Below are 14,694 nucleotides of genomic sequence, written 5' to 3' on the forward strand. Positions count from 1 at the left end.
ACCGAAAAATGGAGAACGTGTCTGTCAAAACAATTTAGCTAACCGGGGGCTTTTAGTACAGGGCCTACAGTTTAAAAAACGTGGTACCGAACACGCCCAAATCTGTAATTAGTTTTAGGATAGACAGGAGCGTGGTCCCTTATCTGCAATTAGTTTTACTCGGGGACAAACAGAGTCGGAACAGGGGTTCTTTGAAACTTGAGTACAGGGCCTACAGTTTTAGAAAGAGGTTCCAAACGCACAGACTCCGAATGTATAATTACTTTTGAGGCAAAGAGGATTGGAGCCGGGGCCCTTATCTGCAGTAAGTTTTACTGAGGGCCAAACAGGGTCGAAAATGGGGGTGCTTTGAAACATGAGTACAGGGCCTACAGTCCTAAAAGTGGGGTATGTGTAGATTCCGAATGTACAATTACTTTTCTCTGGGGCAGACAGGACCGTAACTGAGGGCCCATTGAAACTTGAGGTCTGGGGAAAATAGGGTCCGTAACTAAGGGTCCTTTTAAAAACTTGAGGTCCAGGGTAAACAGGGCCGTAACTAAGGGACCCTTCGAAACTTGAGGTCCAGGGCAAACAGGGCTGTAACTGAGGGCCCTCCTATTTCACGTTCTTTAAAAAATGTCAACTTTTTTTTAAAAAATTCAACTTTTCTCAAAAAGTTTTTTAACTTTTGTCCAAAAAAATCAACTTTTTTAAAAAAAAAATCAGAAAAAATTAACTTTTAAAAAAATTCAATTTTTTTCAAAAAATCTGGAGGCTTTGCCGATTCCGGTCACGACGAACCGCGTTTTATTGTACGGTGATGTATAAGAGGAGACGGCTGCAACGGAGGAACGGAGAAGTCTATGGAACAAGGGGCATGGACGACAAGTGGAGAAACAGATTGCATGCTACGTAAATTGCTGTGAAGAGAATGATTTAGCCGAAGATCTACTGGAAAAACTGGAAGAAACGTGCAAGGACATGGAGATGCACTTGTAAAAATATTTACATATATAACCGGAAAAAAAGAAATACACCTGTGTGTTCTGATTTTATAGAAAATGTACGTCTGTCGCTCAGAATATGTTTCGAACTGATGGAGGTATTTAAGAGTGTGAGAAATTAAAAAACAGAAAATAAAAAAGCGGGGGGAGAAAAATGGAGGAGCGAATGTTGGAAATTCGGAAGAAAGGGTAAATAAACGAATAAACAACACTAACATCGCTAACAAACGAACACCATTTATTTGTTTATTTTTCTTTGATATACAGTGAGAGCCATGAGTATTACTCTTCAAATTGTCTATGACGATTTTAAGCAATAATGTTGATGTAGAAGCTGTTTTGAATTTATGAAGCTCTTATTTGGTCAAATAAAATACTGCATAATACTAATGGATCCCACTGTACAAGGTGTTCGGATGTTGGTAGTATGAACATAATACTTATGGATGCCACTGTACATGGTGTTCGGATGTTGGTAGTATGATTTGTAAATAGAGTAAAAATATATATATCCAAACCCTGTATCGAATATTGAGTCCGAGTAATAAACAGTGTATACATACAAATTAATGTTACTCTGTAGAACTATACTTACAAAATTCTCTCCGTCCATCGTTGTACTATAACAGTTGTACCGTTAAAGATGTTGAGGAAGAATGGAAATTTTGCAGTGATGGTCAAAACATATTCAAATATATCACTTCTGTGTAGGATAAGGAACGGATGCAGCTTGCTTGTAGCATTCCTGAGATAACCACAACGTCCTCTTCGAGGCTGCATGAAAGAGATAACTTGATTCACACAACTTCCGTGTTACACTGTGCCCAGAATATCCAGCACGAATACAGCCACCCTGGACTGCGTTTTGCAGACGAACGAGGCTCTGGCGACTGGCACTCTGGCCAGTATAATTTTGTGTGTGCTGAGTGCCCCTTTACAGCCTCAGCTTTTAACGAAAGTCAGAACATTTTAAGTTTTTAAGATTTTACTTATGCAACGTTAGAGTTGTTCTTTGTAAAGATAAGGGGCTGGACCCCGTATAATGTGACGGGTGCAAAATAGCCTAAGTGCTGCCGCACCCAAAATTTTAGAATCAAATTCAAATTCTGGACGAATACAGCCTTCTAAATGAATATAATGCTAAACTGCACTTATTTCATTGTAAAAACATAAGGGAAACGGGAAGTGTTTATAAACATACGAGGGTATCATAGAAAAGGTGGTACCTTCTCGGGGTCCGATCGATTGATCAAGTGACGGATTGAACCGATATTGCAAATCCGTTTTATGCACTACGGCTAATCGAAACATAAATATATGAGGGCGTGGTAGAAAATGTGGTATTTTCTTGAAGGTCCGATCGAATGACAGATTGAACCGATGTTTCAAATTTGTGTTATCCACAGAGACTAATCGGAACAGAAATATAGGAGGACATTGTAAAAAGGTGGTATTTTTTGAGGGGGCGACCGAATAACGGATTGAACCGTTGTTTCAAATCCGTTTTACACACTGAGGGTAAATGTAACAGAAATATACGAGGACATGGTAGAAAATGTGGTACTTGTAATGAAGGGGTCCCGGGTTCGATACCTGGTGGAAGCACAAGTGGTTCGGATCCCACTTTAAACTGTAGGTCCAGTCCCAATTAGCCTTACTGTGCATAAAGTGGGCTTAAAACACCAAATCAACCAACCAACAGTCCCAATTAGCCTTACTGTGCATAAAGTGGACTTAAAACACCAAGTCAATCAATCTTTACCACTATTCCTTTACCTTCGCGATAATATAAAAGTGGTAAAACATAGATCACATGACATCACAGACTATACCTTATCTAAAAAAATTCATATGCGTCCTTTTGCAATTTCTTTCCCAGTATGGCGTGCCAATACTCCATTTGTTATTTTGACCGTAGACCACCGTCCATATACTCTATGGAAAGGTCTTGACGTACAGATTCCGAATTTACAATTACCTTTCACTCTAGTTGAATTAGGGCCGGCTGGACAGCCCTTTAATATTTTCCGGACAGGTTTTTCAACTTTTCAAATTTACCTACAACAACGAGCTAACAATAAACATCACCCACGATTACTATGTAATATTATACAATTAATTGTCATCTCAGCTCGTTATGACAATGGGGGCCGCCATCTTGGTTTTTGTTATTTTGACCGTAGACCCCCGTCCATATACTCTATGGAAAGGTCTTGACGTACAGATCTCGAATCTACAATTGCCTTTCACTCTAGTTCAATTAGGGCCGGCTGGACAGCCCTTTAAAGTTTTCCGGACAGGTTTTTCAACTTTTCAAATTTACCTACAACAACGAGCTGACAATAAACATCACTCACGATTATTATGTAATATTATACAATTAATTGTCATCTCAGCTCGTTATGGCAATGGGGGCCGCCATCTTGGTTTTTGTTATTTTGACCGTAGACCACCGTCCATATACTCTATGGAAAGGTCTTGACGTACAGATTCCGAATCTACAATTGCCTTTCACTCTAGTTCAATTAGGGCCGGCTGGACAGCCCTTTAATATTTTCCGGACAGGTTTTTCAACTTTTCAAATTTACCTACAACAACGAGCTTATAATAAACATCACCACCGATTATTATGTAATATTATACAATTAATCGTCATCTCAGCTCGTTATGGCAATGGGGGCCGCCATCTTGGTTTTTGTTATTTTGACCGTAGACCACCGTCCATATACTCTATGGAAAGGTCTTGACGTACAGATTCCGAATCTACAATTGCCTTTCACTCTAGTTCAATTAGGACCGGCTGGACAGCCCTTTAAAATTTTCCGGACAGGTGTTTCAACTTTTCAAATTTACCTATCTTATGCCTCTCAAAACACTGCTTCGATAAAAGTTGGAAACAACCGCCTACGCACCTAAAACATTCGCTTTCTCTTATCGCCTCGAACGCGTTTTGAGAGGCATAACATATAAGCTATTAGCGCTGTTGCGTGTCACCATCGGGTATCGAAGAAGGGACCACCTTGATCATAACGTGACGAAAGTAACATTACCTATACTTATGTTCTTTACCACTATTCGCCTCCCCGAATGCGTAGTGGCAACAGCTTCGTCGTCTTGTAATAAAAGGGTCCCGGTTTCGATACCCGGTGGAAGCACATAGTGGTTCGGATCCCACTTTAAACTGTAAGTCCTGCCCCAATTAGCCTTACTGTGCTTAAAGTGGACTTAAAACACCAAGTCAATCAATCTTTACCACTATTCCTTTACCTTCGCGATAATATAAAAGTGGTAAAACATAGATCACATGACATCACAGACTATACCATATCTAAAAAAAATTCATATGCGTCCTTTTGCAATTTCTTTCCCAGTATGGCGTGCCAATACTCCATTTGTTATTTTGACCGTAGACCACCGTCCATATACTCTATGGAAAGGTCTTGACGTACAGATTCCGAATCTACAATTGCCTTTCACTCTAGGTTCAATTAGGGTCGGCTGGACAGCCCTTTAAAGTTTTCCGGTCAGGTTTTTCAACTTTTCAAATTTACCTACAACAACGAGCTGACAATAAACATCACCCACGATTACTACGTAATATTATACAATTAATTGTCATCTCAGCTCGTTATGACAATGGGGGCCGCCATCTTGGTTTTTGTTACTTTGACCGTAGACCCCCGTCCATATACTCTATGGAAAGGGCTTGACGTACAGATCCCGAATCTACAATTGCCTTTCACTCTAGTTCAATTAGGGCCGGCTGGACAGCCCTTTAATATTTTCCGGACAGGTTTTTCAACTTTTCAAATTTACCTACAACAACGAGCTTATAATAAACATCACCCACGATTATTATGTAATATTATACAATTAATTGTCATCTCAGCTCGTTATGGCAATGGGGGCCGCCATCTTGGTTTTTGTTATTTTGACCGTAGACCACCGTCCATATACTCTATGGAAAGGTCTTGACGTACAGATTCCGAATCTACAATTGCCTTTCACTCTAGTTCAATTAGGACCGGCTGGACAGCCCTTTAAAATAGTGAATAGGGAAAACAGTTGGGAATGAATGGACGTAAGAAATGGGCGTGTGTTGAATTTGATCAGAGAACAAACTTTTTATAATATTGAGCATGAATTATTATCCGAAAATGTTCGAGGGCGAATTATGTTTTTGGAAATTGAACAGTTTCTACACGTCCTGTGATATATTGTTACAAATCGGATGATTGGTAATTGAAAAATGTGTCAAGACGGATTTGTTATCACTTAAGTGATATTTGGTGAAATATGGAGTATTGGCACGCCATACTGGGAAAGAAATTGCAAAAGGACGCATATGAATTTTTTAGATAAGGTATAGTATGTGATGCCATGTGATCTATGATTGATTGATTGATTTAGTTTATTTTACTTCGCGTTTTGTGCCTCTTGGCTAATTTGCGAAGATGGGGATGAGTGATGAAATGATGAAATTGATGAATGGACATTCACAAACAACCAAGCTCGACCGGGATTCGAACCCGGGACCCTTGGCGTCGCAGCGCGATGTGCTAACCACTCGGCCACAGGGTCGGGCGCCATGTGATCTATGTTTTACCACTTTTATATTATCGCGAAGGTAAAGGAATAGTGGTAAAGATTGATTGACTTGGTGTTTTAAGTCCACTTTATGCACAGTGAGGCTAATTGGGACTGGACTTACAGTTTAAAGTGGGATCCGAACCACTAAGTGCTTCCACCGGGTATCGAAACCGGGACCCTTTTATTACAAGACGACGAAGCTGTTACCACTACGCAATCGGGGAGGCGAATAGTGGTAAAGAACATAAGTATAGGTAATGTTACTTTCGTCACGTTATGATCAAGGTGGTCCCTTCTTCGATACCCGATGGTGACACCCAACAGTGCTAATAGCTTGTGTCTTATTCCTCTCGAAACGCGTTCGAGGCGATACGAGAAAGCGAATGTTTTAGGCGCGTAGGCGGTTGTTTCCAATTTTTATCGAAGTAGTGTTTTGAGAGGCATAAGATAGGTAAATTTGAAAAGTTGAAAAACCTGTCCGGAAAATATTAAAGGGCTGTCCAGCCGGCCCTAATTGAACTAGAGTGAAAGGCAATTGTAGATTCTGAATCTGTACATCAAGACCTTTCCATAGAGTATATGGACGGTGGTCTACGTTCAAAGTAACAAAAACCAAGATGGCGGCCCCATTGTCATAACGAGCTGAGATGACAATTAATTGTATAATATTACGTAGTAATCGTGGGTGATGTTTATTGTCAGCTCGTTGTTGTAGGTAAATTTGAAAAGTTGAAAAACCTGTCCGGAAAACTTTAAAGGGCTGTCCAGCCGACCTTATTGAACTAGAGTGAAAGGCAATTGTAGATTCGGAATCTGTACGTCAAGACCTTTCCATAGAGTATATGGACGGTGGTCTACGGTCAAAATAACAAATGGAGTATTGGCACGCCATACTGGGAAAGAAATTGCAAAAGGACGCATATGAATTTTTTTTAGATAAGGTATAGTCTGTGATGTCATGTGATCTATGTTTTACCACTTTTATATTATCGCGAAGGTAAAGGAATAGTGGTAAAGATTGATTGACTTGGTGTTTTAAGTCCACTTTAAGCACAGTAAGGCTAATTGGGGCAGGACTTACAGTTTAAAGTGGGATCCGAACCACTATGTGCTTCCACCGGGTATCGAAACCGGGACCCTTTTATTACAAGACGACGAAGCTGTTGCCACTACGCAATCGGGGAGGCGAATAGTGGTAAAGAACATAAGTATAGGTAATGTTACTTTCGTCACGTTATGATCAAGGTGGTCCCTTCTTCGATACCCGATGGTGACACGCAACAGCGCTAATAGCTTATATGTTATGCCTCTCAAAACGCGTTCGAGGCGATAAGAGAAAGCGAATGTTTTAGGTGCGTAGGCGGTTGTTTCCAACTTTTATCGAAGCAGTGTTTTGAGAGGCATAAGATAGGTAAATTTGAAAAGTTGAAACACCTGTCCGGAAAATTTTAAAGGGCTGTCCAGCCGGTCCTAATTGAACTAGAGTGAAAGGCAATTGTAGATTCGGAATCTGTACGTCAAGACCTTTCCATAGAGTATATGGACGGTGGTCTACGGTCAAAATAACAAAAACCAAGATGGCGGCCCCCATTGCCATAACGAGCTGAGATGACAATTAATTGTATAATATTACATAATAATCGTGGGTGATGTTTATTGTAAGCTCGTTGTTGTAGGTAAATTTGAAAAGTTGAAAAACCTGTCCGGAAAATATTAAAGGGCTGTCCAGCCGGCCCTAATTGAACTAGAGTGAAAGGCAATTGTAGATTCGGGATCTGTACGTCAAGCCCTTTCCATAGAGTATATGGACGGGGGTCTACGGTCAAAATAACAAAAACCAAGATGGCGGCCCCCATTGCCATAACGAGCTGAGATGACAATTAATTGTATAATATTACATAGTAATCGTGGGTGATATTTATTGTCAGCTCGTTGTTGTAGGTAAATTTGAAAAGTTGAAAAACCTGTCCGGAAAATATTAAAGGGCTGTCCAGCCGGTCCTAATTCAAATAGAGTGAAAGGTAATTGTAGATTCGGAATCTGTACGTCAAGACCTTTCCATAGAGTATATGGACGGTGGTCTACGGTCAAAATAACAAATGGAGTATTGGCACGCCATACTGGGAAAGAAATTGCAAAAGGACGCATATGAATTTTTTTAGATAAGGTATAGTCTGTGATGTCATGTGATCTATGTTTTACCACTTTTATATTATCGCGAAGGTAAAGGAATAGTGGTAAAGATTGATTGACTTGGTGTTTTAAGTCCACTTTATGCACAGTAAGGCTAATTGGGGCTGGACTTACAGTTTAAAGTGGGATCCGAACCACTATGTGCTTCCACCGGGTATCGAAACCGGGACCCTTTTATTACAAGACGACGAAGCTGTTGCCACTATGCAATCGGGGAGGCGAATAGTGGTAAAGAACATAAGTATATGTAATGTTACTTTCGTCACGTTATGATCAAGGTGGTCCCTTCTTCGATACCCGATGGTGACACGCAACAGCGCTAATAGCTTATATGTTATGCCTCTCAAAACGCGTTCGAGGCGATAAGAGAAAGCGAATGTTTTAGCTGCGTAGGCAGTTGTTTCCAACTTTTATCGAAGCAGTGTTTTGAGAGGCATAAGATAGGTAAATTTGAAAAGTTGAAACACCTGTCCGGAAAATTTTAAACGCCTGTCCAGCCGGTCCTAATTGAACTAGAGTGAAAGGCAATTGTAGATTCGGAATCTGTACGTCAAGACCTTTCCATAGAGTATATGGACGGTGGTCTACGGTCAAAATAACAAAAACCAAGATGGCGGCCCCCATTGCCATAACGAGCTGAGATGACAATTAATTGTATAATATTACATAATAATCGTGGGGGATGTTTATTGTCAGCTCGTTGTTGTAGGTAAATTTGAAAAGTTGAAAAACCTGTCCGGAAAACTTTAAAGGGCTGTCCAGCCGGCCCTAATTGAACTAGAGTGAAAGGCAATTGTAGATTCGAGATCTGTACGTCAAGACCTTTCCATAGAGTATATGGACGGGGGTCTACGGTCAAAATAACAAAAACCAAGATGGCGGCCCCCATTGTCATAACGAGCTGAGATGACAATTAATTGTATAATATTACATAGTAATCGTGGGTGATGTTTATTGTTAGCTCGTTGTTGTAGGTAAATTTGAAAAGTTGAAAAACCTGTCCGGAAAATATTAAAGGGCTGTCCAGCCGGCCCTAATTCAACTACAGTGAAAGGTAATTGTAAATTCGGAATCTGTACGTCAAGACCTTTCCATAGAGTATATGGACGGTGGTCTACGGTCAAAATAACAAATGGAGTATTGGCACGCCATACTGGGAAAGAAATTGCAAAAGGACGCATATGAATTTTTTTAGATAAGGTATAGTCTGTGATGTCATGTGATCTATGTTTTACCACTTTTATATTATCGCGAAGGTAAAGGAATAGTGGTAAAGATTGATTGACTTGGTGTTTTAAGTCCACTTTATGCACAGTAAGGCTAATTGGGACTGTTGGTTGGTTGATTTGGTGTTTTAAGCCCACTTTATGCACAGTAAGGCTAATTGGGACTGGACCTACAGTTTAAAGTGGGATCCGAACCACTTGTGCTTCCACCAGGTATCGAACCCGGGACCCCTTCATTACAAGTACCACATAGTCCGCCCTGCTTCGAGGAAAACAGCAACCACTCGTCGCTCCACAGAGAAGAAGTACAAGAAGGTGCATAGCAAAGAATATTTTCTCAAGTCCAGTAGCTCTTCAGTCAGGGTTGCATCCACCACCCTGAGGCTTAAAGCGCAGCTGAAAGCTGCCCGGCGGGTGCTTGGCGCTAAGCGCACCCGCCACCACTCCCCCTTCCCCTTCGCCCTCTGTGTCCTTACCCGAGGATATGATACAGGACGAAGCCACGGATGAAGAATTTATCAAGGTGACAGGGCCCAGAAATAGAGTATGCCTTAAAAGGTAACTATCATACCTACAGCTATGGCTTATTGTCTCCAATGGAACCTTAACGGTTTCCGTACGCATCTCGAGGAACTGCAAATCCTAATGTTGTTGTTTGCATATGTACTTTAACTATTCTTACATTTATTTATCCTTTTTACACGCACTGACATGGCTACATCACGAAGAAAATGTTTGAATAATCCTGATGTGTTTTGTTACATCCGTGGGGAGTACACATTCATTCAGCAAAGAAAACCCATATCTGACTTCGTAAAACGAGCTTATTTGGCCTATTTCAAAGTAAAACTGGGAGACCAAGATAAAGCTTGGGCACCTCACATTGTATGTATAACGTGCACAGAGCATCTGCAACAGTGGACAAATGGGAAACGGAAGTGCTTGAAATTTGGGGTACCAATGATATGGGGAGAACAAATAAACCACAGTGATGACTGTTACTTTTGTTCAGTGAATGTAAAGGGCATCAATAGCAATAACCGGAATAGGTGGATATATCCTGACGACGCTCCGTTCCACATTCAGAGGGGATACCTGTTCCAATATTTACCAGTCTTCCAGAGTCGTCAGAAGAGGAGGATGAATCAGCTGAAATCTATGCTGAGCAAAATGACAGTGATTTCGAAGGATCTTCATCAGTTGCTCCCGGTTTTAATCAAGCGGAATTGAACGACCTCATCAGAGATCTAAGTCTACCAAAGAAGTCGCCTGAATTGTTAGCTTCCAGGCTGGCAGAGAAACAATGTCTGTTACCGGGAACAAAAATCACAGTGTACCGCAACAGAGAAACAGATTTCCTACCATTCTTCACAACAGAAAACCAATTTGTTTTTTGCACCAATGTTGAAGGACTGTTTATGAAACTGGGTATAAGAAAATACACACCAAGTGAATGGCGGTTATTTATACAGGGTGGCTCAATAAGTCACTTAACACCCCCAGTACAACGTTACTGCGGCATGGAACGTGAAAATGGCGATGACCAATCCTTATCAGGCCAAGGGGAAACCACATTGACGTCACCCGTATGGTCGGCAGCCATCTTGATGTCCGCCATCTTGAATTAAACTTCAGAAATTTAAATGGGAAGGGGGTCGTGCGACATATCAAAATGTGCTAACATTTCACCAGGAAAACAACTGTGACATTTGTTTTCACCTAACTTTATTGCATTGAGAAAATGAAACAAAGACCGGACTTCATAGTCGGCGGGCCGATTGATTTTCTTGAACATTTCAAACCTTCATAAACCTATGAAGAAAAAGCATGACCTGCTCCCACGACTGCCTGTGGCTTACTAACGGATGAAGGAAGTCAGCGAGAACTCACACGGCCGCGCAGTTGGAAATACACTGCCACATCTCATGGCAAAGGGGTTGTAGATGATATCGGTGGCTCAGCAAAGGCAAGGGTGCGTGCAGAAATAATGACCAGACGAGAAACTGTTCAAACTGCTACAGACTTTGCAAGAGTTGCTGCTAAAGTTATGCCTAACATCAGTGTTATACCAATAATGCAACTGCAAATCAGTAATGAGTCTGAACCTATAGACTGGTCAAAAGCTTTATAAGTCAAAGGAATACAAAGTGTACATGTAATTACTTCTTCCAATTCTGAACTGAATTTCTATAATCATTCTGATTATAAGAAACCTTGTTTCACATTGAAGCAGAATTTTGTTTGTCAAGTTTCAGACAGTGTCAGTTAAAATGAAGACTTATCTATTTTGTATCTTAAGAAATTTTCGCCAATGAGTTTTTCCTATGTAGAGAATGAATTTGAACTTAAAATTTTGGGTGCGTCAGCACTAAGGCTATTTTGCACCCGTCACAGTATAAGGGGGCCAGCCCTTATCGTTACACATAACAACTCTAACGTTGCATAACTAAAATCATAAAATATTAAAATCTTCTGACTTTCCTTAAAAGCTGAGGCTGTAAAGGAGCACTCAGCACAAATAAGGACAAAACACAGGACAGCACAAACAGAATTATACTGGCCATGGAGCCAGTCGCCAGAGCCTCGTTAGTCTGCAGTCCAGAGTGTACTTATTATGTGGAAGTGAGGTTGACTATTGGGTGAAATACGTGGAAAGAGCACCCCTTACACCCCACGAATAAGGACAAAACACAGGACAACACAAACAAAATTATACTGGCCATGGGGCCAGTCGCCAGACCCTCGTTAGTCTGCAGTCCAGGGTGTACTACGTGGAAGTGAGGTTGACTATTGGGTGCACTATGTGGAAGGAGCACCCCTGTAGAGAATGCTAAGCAGTATCAAGTACCTGGAGAAGATATAGTTCAGGTACTACCCATGCCTAATATTTCAGTTTCAGAACCAGTTAATGCACATGGGTAGACTCTGGCGTAGTCTGATGTCTTGTTCTGAAAGTAGCTGTAAGCCTTCTTATTCCATAAACTGTCTATTCTATATTATAAATCTAATTTTTTAAAACAGTACATGTTTCAGTTTTTACTAGGCTTAGTTGTATTTCTATGCAGATCAACAATATATATACCAATAAATGCAAAGATATGCTTAAAAATAATGAAGATTTTGTACTCCGTCACATACATGATTGTGAAGTCACATACATGATAGCTGTTTAATTTTTTTCGCAAATATAACTGGAACTGTTTGACACTAAGAAAAATATTTTTATTACTTCAATTTCAATGCAAACTACATAAAAAAATCAATCTTGAAATCATTGTACATTCACAGAAATTAATTATAAAAGTTTCACAATGAATATGCACTTCCAAAAATTGTCACATACATGATAGTCACAAATTTAATTCCCATCCTATTGACAGCTGTGCAATGAATCTGAAAAAAATAGTACATAAGTGTCAAAGTTTCATTATTAAAATAAAAACAAAGTTCATGAAAATATTCAGCTTTATTACATCTAAAAAATTTATTTTCGGAAAAAATAGTGTACACACATCACATACATGATCGTGGAACAGCCCAATAGAAACATTAAAGCTATCTCAAAAAACGATTGAAGAAGATCTGGGAATATCGTTGAATCTTGCTCATGAAAAACTAGATGAGAATACTAAGTTTTTGAAGATTTGATTTGATGTTAAAATTTTGGGTGCGTCAGCACTTAGGCCATTTTGCACCCGTCACATTATACGGGGTCCAGCCCCTTATATTTACAAAGAACAACTCTAACGTTGCATAAGTAAAATCTTAAAAACTTAAAATGTTCCGACTTTCGTTAAAAGCTGAGGCTGTAAAGGAGCACTCAGCACAAATAAGGACAAAACACAGGACAACACAAACAAAATTATACTGGCCATGGGGTCAGTCGCCAGAGCCTCGTTAGTCTGCAGTCCAGGGTGTACTACGTGGAAGTGAGGTTGACTATTGGGTGCACTACGTGGAAGAAGCACGCCTTACACCCCTAAGTTTTTGAAGAGTAATGGAGAATCTTTGTAAAGTGTTATGATACAATTGACAATATAAAGTCTGAGAACTTAAGATTGCGAAAACAAGTACAATCTTTGGAATTGCAGATTGATGAATTAGATCAGTATGAACGAAGGGACACATTGGAACTTCAGGCTAATGAGAATAAAATGCAAATAGTGAAGGATGTTGGTCGAGCATGGGATTATGAAATAGACATGAACATGATCAGCTGCTGTCACAGACTGGTCTTTCTCATCTCAACAACCACGAAGAATCATCATGAAATTTGTTAAACGCGTAGATAGGGATAATTTGTTGTGAGAAAAAAGAAAACTAAAAAGACATTATGGAATTGAGATTTGGGTTATAGTCCTGGTGGTTTGATTTATATTAAACAAAATTTAACAAAATGTCGTAAACAAATATTTAATGAAGCCAGGAAAGTAAAGTGAGATAAGAACTTTGCTTATGTTTGGATTGACATGACGGGGACTATTAAGCTTAGAAAGACCCCTAATGACCCCCAGGTGTACATTTTAAACAGTTTGGATGATGTACATGCCCTAATTAGCAATGCCGCCAATGAAGAACAATAACATATTATGCTATGATCAAAATGTAAGGGGCATGAATACCAAATTAACTGAGTTGCACTTGGGTGTCTTAGCAACTGATTATGATAACATTGTTCTTACTGAATCTTGGCTGACAAGTGATGTTCAAAATTCAGAACTATTAGACAATAGGTATCAGATATTTAGACAAGATCGAACAAAAAGTAGAGGGGGAGGTGTGTTGGTCGCCGTCAGGGAAACTATTTGTGTAAAATGTATTGATTTGATTTGATGTTAAAATTTTGGGTGCGTCAGCACTTAGGTTATTTTGCACCCGTCACATTATATGGAGTCCAGCCCCTTATCTTTACAAAGAACAACTCGAACGTTGCATAAGTAAAATCTAAAAAACTTAAAATGTTCTGACTTCCGTTAAAAGCTGAGGCTGTAAAGGGCCTTCAGCACACACAAGGACAAAAAACAGGACAACACACACAAAATTATACTGGCCAGAGTGCCAGTCGCCAGAGCCTCGTTCGTCTGCAAAACGCAGTCCAGGGTGCACTAACGTGGAAGTGAGGTTGACAGTTGGGTGTACTACGTGGAAATTCACCCCTTACGCCCCTAAAATGTATTCAGATGTCAGTTGATTGTATAGAAACTGTATTTTTGCATATAAGTTGTGAAGTCCAAATTTATTTATTTATATCATTGTATATTCCTCCTGATACTAAATTGGATAAATATTTAAACCTATATTCTTTGTTAGAAGAGGTGTATACCTCTTATAATGGTAATATATATATTATTGGAGATTTTAATATCCCAACAATATTGGATTCACATTCTGATCTTACGCGGTGTGGGAATATCGCAAATGCACTTAATGATTTTATGAATTTATTGGATTTAAGTAGTATCAATGACATAAAAAATAATAACAATAAAACTTTGCATCTAGTGTTAACCAATGTTAAAGACTGATTAATGTTTTGAAAAGTACGTATCAACTTTTGGATCCCACTGTCGTAGAACTCTGCCGCCTGTGAATGGAACCAGCGTGTGACAGACGTCTTAAGCTCTTCGTCGTTGCCAAAACGCTCACCGGAGGACACGAATTTCTTGAGGTGCAAGAAAACGTGAAAATCGCTGGGAGTC

At 39.8% G+C, this 14,694-nt stretch overlaps 1 long non-coding RNA gene across 2 annotated transcripts in view; it reads right to left on the reverse strand.

Moving 5' to 3' along the window:
* Window positions 1–12,213: 12,213 nt before the first annotated feature.
* LOC145982199 (uncharacterized) overlaps window positions 12,214–14,694 on the reverse strand; it is a 77,674-nt gene continuing 75,193 nt past the window's right edge. For both annotated transcript variants that reach the window (XR_014441029.1, XR_014441030.1), the window contains one exon: window positions 12,214–12,388. This is a non-coding gene — a long non-coding RNA (uncharacterized LOC145982199). The remainder of the gene's footprint in view (window positions 12,389–14,694) is intronic.

Source organism: Lepisma saccharinum (assembly GCF_977018435.1).
Source record: "Lepisma saccharinum chromosome 12 unlocalized genomic scaffold, izLepSacc3.1 SUPER_12_unloc_1, whole genome shotgun sequence".
In the NCBI taxonomy this organism is placed as follows: domain Eukaryota; kingdom Metazoa; phylum Arthropoda; class Insecta; order Zygentoma; family Lepismatidae; genus Lepisma; species Lepisma saccharinum.